Source organism: Glycine max, chromosome 4 (genome assembly GCF_000004515.6).
Source record: "Glycine max cultivar Williams 82 chromosome 4, Glycine_max_v4.0, whole genome shotgun sequence".
Taxonomy (NCBI): Eukaryota; Viridiplantae; Streptophyta; class Magnoliopsida; order Fabales; family Fabaceae; genus Glycine; species Glycine max.
The window spans coordinates 38,153,295-38,160,349 of NC_016091.4; positions in this window are offsets into that span (position 1 = coordinate 38,153,295).

Below are 7,055 nucleotides of genomic sequence, written 5' to 3' on the forward strand. Positions count from 1 at the left end.
TGATGAAAGCACACAAAAAAACCATCCAACAAAGGTGTGTTGCTATCTTCCAATAATTCCAATGCTTAAGTGATTCTTTGCTAATGGAGACAACATAAAAGACCATATGTAGCATGCAAATGGAAGAAAAGGTGATGAATTGCTCTAGCATCCAGTTGATTCTCTCCAGTGGAAGATAATTGATCATTTGTTTCCAAATTTCGGGAAGGAGACAAGAAACCTTAGGCTTGGACTTGCTTGAGATGGAATAAATCCTTTTGGTAACTTAAGCACTAACCATAGTTTGTGGCCTGTTTTGCTAATGATTTACAACCAGCCTCCTTGGTTGTGCATGAAGTGACAATACATTATGTTGTCTCTGGTGATAGAGGGTCCAAGAAAACCAAGAAATGACATTGATGTCTAAATTAGTCTCTTTATTGAAGTCTTGAGAAGGTTATGGGTAGACAAGGTTGATGTGTTTGATGGGAATCGACAAGAGACCTTCAAGTTGTGTGGAACGGTATTTTATACCATTAATGACTTTCTAGCATATAGGAATTTGAGTGGATATAGCATTAAATAACATTATGCATGCCTTATCTGTGAAAAAGAGACAAGCTACGTCCAACTGAAGCATGGAAAGAAGATAGTCTACACTAGGCATAAGAGATTTCTTAAACCCTATCACCCGTATCAATGATTGAAAAAATGCTTTTAATGGAATACATGAGCATGAAAGTGCACCGAAATCCTTAGCTGGAAACGAAGTTTATGAGTAGGTGAAGGACATCCTAACTATCTATGGTAAGACCTAAAAGAAGAATACAACTGAGAAAAACATTTGGAAGAACAGGTCGACATTCATTGATCTTCCATATTGGTCCATTCTAGATGTAATACATTGTATAAACATGATGCATGTGGAGAAAAATGTATGTGATAGTTGTTAGGTCTGGACAACCATGCATCTCATCTATCCTAGATTTTGATGTATAATATACATATAAATTTTTTATATTCTAATGAGTTTTTGACAAGTGGATGGAATTATTATGTTAAAGGAATATTGTCCATAACTATAGAGAGTATGCTCTATTTCAACCTAGCGTCCAAAATGTTGTATTCAATCAGGGTCCACTCTTGTGCATAACAACATAACATGCTGTCGTAAGGTAAATTTGTGCATCCAGTCTCAAGGGTTGAGTATCACGAAAAAGGGAAGTGCATACATACTATTTCATTCAAGAAAAGGACAACATGGAAGAGACTAGAAGACCTCCAAGGAATATTCCATGGAAGGTCACTTTCACAAAGGTCAAAAAGCACATGATGTTGTCTGTAATTCATATAAATCCTCACTATTCAGAGCTTGACACGTCGACCAATTCTTTTATTTGTGACAATGATCCTTTCTAGATAACGACACAAATCTCACAATGGATATCTCATTGAAGTTATAAAAGGATGTATCCCTCAATGCAGCAAGGGACTAAAAAACAAGAAAAAGAAAGAACAAGAGTGCAAGAGGCAAAACTCTGATATAAACACTACATGTTCTACACCATTCTTATTCTTTAAAAAGCTAAGAATTTTGTATTTGTGCTTAATTGTATATTCACTCTCTGAGTGTTAAAAATAATTGTATTCAATCAAACATTTGTTTGTGAAAGCTATGAGTGGCTTAGTGTTAAAAAATACTTAGGTTCTTAGATTCAGAGGGAGTCTAAGAAGATACCAGAAGTGGTGTTATGAATACTTGTAAAGCTAGGAGTGAAATGTTAGAATACTTGTTTGTAATTATTCATTGATTAGTGGAATCCCTTATTAGTGAGTAAAGGAGAACTAAACGTAGTTCAAGTTGAGCGAACCAGTATAAATCAAGTGTTTCTGCTTCTCTCCATATTGTTTTGTTAAGTGTTATTATTACTTTTTTTTAACATCACTTTACACTAAGTGCTTATTTGAAAGATTGTTTTAAGAAACTCTTATTTGTCATTGGACGACCACTCTGTCCTTTTTGGTCTGTTTATTTTTAGTGGATGACCAGTGTTTGTGTAACACCCTGATATATATATCTCTATATATTATTAGTAATTATGTTTGATGTTTGATTATTTGTTGTGTTATTTTTATCCGTAATTATTTTCAAGGAGGTTAATTTAGTTAATAGAAGGGTGTGGGTAGATAAGAATCTAGCTTCTCAAAGAAGCCTCTTGAGAAAGCTTCTCAAAGAAGCCACGGGGAAGCTTCTTGAAGAAGCCTCTTAATGAAGCTTCTTGAGGAAGCTACATGAAGCTGCCTCGGTAAAAATGCTACCCAGCCTTCGTTAACCGTTGGATCTTCTCTAAATGTGGTCTGCAGCTTCACAAGACACTTGTCCATGATCTGACCGTTGTGATCTTTGAGAAGATGTCTGGAGTGTGCTCAAAGCTTCCATTCCCGAGAGCATTTCTTATTTAAGCACTTCAGCCTTTGCTTTCGTGTAGCTTAGGAAAAATGCAATTTCTTCTCCTTTCTTTCTTCCAAAGCCATTTCTAAAGTCCCAAGCAATTTCTCCATCACCCACAGCCACCATTAGCCACCACAAACCATCGTTGTTCTCCATTGAAACCCCACACCGAGAGGAACCCTTCAACCGAAGTGGAATCTTCCAACTTGGCTCACGGTTTCGGTAGAGAACGAAATCCTAGTCTGACCTTTCGTTTTCCTTCGAGGTAACCATGGTTCTACGTTGTTTCTTTTTAGTTTCAGCTTGTCTTTGCATCGTTTCTGACTTTGGAACCGTCATTGCATGTTTTACTTTTCTTTGAAAAACCCTAGAGAAAGAGACTTTGTAAACGTTAGCTTTTCATGAAATGCATGTTATTTTCGTAACCTACACTAAACCCCGGTCACATTGGCGTGGTCAGAAAATGATATCCCTTTGTAAAACCCGAAATGTTCTCAGCTCTTTCATGTAGTGATGTGGGTGTTTGACCCATAGCACTGTTACTAGCTTTGTTTTCTGAAATCCATACTAAGTCTCCTTCGTTTTGGCATGGTAGAGGCTTGCATGGAATCGACGAGCAAGGATGAAAAGGAATCTTCAAGTGACGCGATGAAGAATCCGCGGGGTAGCTCACGATAGGCAAGGGGAGTTTATTATAAAATTTACCATTTTAACACCATAGCTAGGGTCAGGGAACCTAGCTATGAGGATATCTGCCTGTCCCTGTTGCATGCTGATTTTTCTTTAAAGAAAATTACGTTTTAACTAATGGGATGCGATATATATATATATATATATATATATATATATATATATATATATATATATATATATATATATATATATATATATACACACACACACATATATATGTGTGTGTGTGTGTGTGTGTGTGTGCAAAATGCGATTTGTTGTTGATGTCGCTATTAAGGATTTTAATTGATATGTGATGATAATGATAATTATGATGATATTGATTTGAGATGATGTTGTTAATAAAGACCATGTCAACATGAATTGTTATTATTGATGAATATGTGAATATGAAATGAGGTTGTTGTTGTTGTTGATAACGTCATTGAGATGAGATGATATTTATGTTGTGAATGACATGGAAATGAAATGTTGATTGATGTTGGAAATGCATTGGCATGTGCATGTTGTGTATGTTCGTGGAGGGCACTGTGCACTAACCTTCCAGGGTCTTTGGCACTAGCTTTTGGCCACGTTCATACGTTGGATGTTGTGTATGATTGTGGGGGGCACTGTGCACTAACCTTCTAGGGTCTTTGGCACTAGCTTTTGGCCACGATCATACGTCGTATGGAGTGTATGTCATGGGGGGTAGAGTGCACTGACCTTGTCGGATGGCCCAGACGTGGGTAACTAGCGTGGTTAGAGAATCTAAGCATTTCTGAGGGGATGCTTAGGCGCTTTAATTGGTCCATGGTCTTTGGCAGTTACTTTTGGCCATGATCATAGCTCATACGACACAGGAAATAGAGTAACTGTGGCCAAGTGTACTTTGTACTAGGGGGCTGTCACCTGGTAGGGAACACCTTTGGGCTCCCAGGCTCATCACCTATGGGAGGGGGGCTGTTACGTGCACAACCGGGTGGTCTCGACAAACTTAGCACAATTCCCTACGTGAGAGTGTCGTGTGGACACGCTTAGGCTATTTCCTAAGATTTGGTTGTTGTTGGTACGTACCACATTGCATCTGAGTGTTGAGTCAGGTGCATGCATCATTCTGTGTAGTCTTGATTGGGTCCATGGATGGATGATGAGTAATTGTTGGATGTGGATGATGAATATTTGTTGGATATGAGTGTTGAATAATGATTGTTGTGTATGCTCATCATGTTTGCCTATGTTCCTTGCTAATTGTGGTTATTTGAAATTGGTATTGGTTCTTTTTATAATGAACTCACCCTTGTAATTTTGTATCGTGTGGTTGATACCTGTGATGATCACGAACCTTGTTCGTGGGAGCAGAATGACAGTGGTAGGGTGCAAGGAGTAAGATTTTGGTGAGGAGCCGCCGAGCCGCGTAATGACGTTGGCGTTATTTTGGGAGAGAGTTGTGTTTTGTAATCAACTCCTCTGTAGTTGGTTTTTAAGTTTTATTTTGTTGGGTTAAAGATGTAAAATTGGGATTTTAATTATATATATGAACAGATTTAATTTTCGTTATGTGTATGACATGTACCGAATTATTGTTTCTATGTAATTATGCATATTCACTTAAGTAATGGCGTGTTGTTGGATGAATTTATGTTGTGACAAAATCACTTCTATTTTCATAAGCAAAAAATTAAGGGAGTTCTTTTTATAAAAATTGAAATTATCGAATATTAGAGTGTGGATACCGTAGCGACGAGGCGGGTCGTTACAGTTTGCCTTTATATTATCCATACTATCCATGTTATTGCAAAAAGTGTGTTTCATGAAGTTTCAATTGGTATTAGAGCTTGACCTTAAGGGTTGAGTATCTGACAATACTAAGGAAAAAATCCTACATATATCAAGGATATGGAAGAAGGATGTGCAACCAATAAACCACCTTTATTTAAAAGGATAAAGTACAACTACTGGAAATAGCTTATGATAGTCAATTTTGAATTTATTCATAAAGATTTATGGGATGTGGTGGAAAACAGAGATTACATACCAAACGATGACCAACAGAATGAGATCCTCAGAAGCCAGTGGACGGAGCAGCAAAAGCTCAGATTCTTGCTAAACTCCAAGGCCAAGAACGTGATGTTTTGTGCTCTTTCAAAAAAGAAGTACACAAAGGTACACAACTTCAGGAGTGCCAAACAAATATGGGACACCTTAGCTATAACATACGACGACACCTCATAGGTAAAGAGGAACAAACTCAGTCTTTTCAGCTATAAGTATGAAATCTTCTCCATGGACGAAAATGAAGACATACAATGTATGTTCAGATGTTTTCAAACCATTCTTAACTAACTAAGATCCTTAGGTAGAACTTATGATAATTATGACCATATTGACAAAATTCTAAGATGTCTATCTAGGAAATGGAGACCACAAGTAACAATGTTGAAAGCGTTAAAGAATCTTGAGTCTATGTCTCTTGAGGAACTTGTTGGTACCCTCAAAGATCATGAACAAGAGCTCTATATGACAAAGGTCTTAGAAGAAAAAATTCTTTGGCTCTCAGTAGCCTAAAGAACAAGAAAGAACCATTGACCAGAGAACAAGTACGGAGAAGCTCCTCCAAAGCACTTAAAGTCAACGATTCATCTGATGATGAATTTGAAGAAGACTCAGATAAGGATGAGCTCACCTTCATTTCTCGCAAAATCCACAAGATGTGGAGAAACAAAAATGGGTCTAAGTGGAGAAGCTCTTCAAGAAGGATGCCCTGGGACAAGAAGGACAAAGACAAAAGCTCCATAGTCTGGCTATGGGTGCAAAGAGCCTAGACACTTCAAGTCAGAATGTCCAAATTCTTTGTCAGTAGACACAACTTCTGAAGGATCCAAATCAGACCAGGACGATGAGGTAAATTTCGATGACCCTGAGTCTCTTAGAAAAGCTTATCATGAACTTTTATCTAACTCATCGATTCTCTCAAAAGGATATAAAAACTTATGAAGAGATTTCAAAAATCCATCCAAAGATCATTCAAACCTTGATTAAACCCTTCAGGATCAAGTAGATGGCTCACTGGACGAGTCTGCTCAAACATGTAAATTTTGTAAAAATCTTACAGAAAAGAGTCCAAGTTATACATTGAGATAGAGACAAATGCCAACGAAAAAGCTACCCTTCTTAAGAACTTTCAGGAGTTGGAAAACAAATTGAAGAAGTTCAAAAGGATTTGAAGGAACTTAATGAACTACACATTCATCAAAAAGAAAAAAAATATGATCTTTGGAGAAACTGTGCACAAGAACACAAAGATTATGATGAACTCAAAATGGGTAAACACAATCTTTGGGTGGAATGTGAATAACACAAGAAATCTGCAAGTTTTCTAAATGATGAGCTTCTAAAGCATCAATAATTTAAAGGTCAACCTCAAGATGTTGTAAAATTTCATGAAGAAATAAGAACCTTAAAGACTTCATTATCCAAGTTTGTCAATGGAATAGAAAATGTTAACAAGTTGTTAGGATATTGTAAAAGTTCTACTGACAAATCTGGGAATGGATATAAGGGGAAGCTACATGTTCATGGTAAAGATACAATTGTATGCTACTTATGTGGAAAGATTGGACACATGATGTCTAGATGCAGGGATCATCCTAGGAAGGGTTCATCGAACACCTTCACGATCAACACAAAAGGACCCAAAAAGATTTAGGTACCTAAGAAAATAATTTTTCCTGTTACAAATATCCTTGATAGTAGGAAACAAACGCCTGTCATGGTACCTAGGAGAGAAGTCTATGTTTGATTGAGAATTTATAGTTTAGTATTTTTCTATTCTTCTTAGCTTATTTGACCTCTCTTTGACTCCTATTTTCCCACCTTAACTCAATTTTGGTCTAAGGAAAATAAATGAGCTTAATTGATAATTGTTGCTTATTTTCGGATTTTGTGTTTA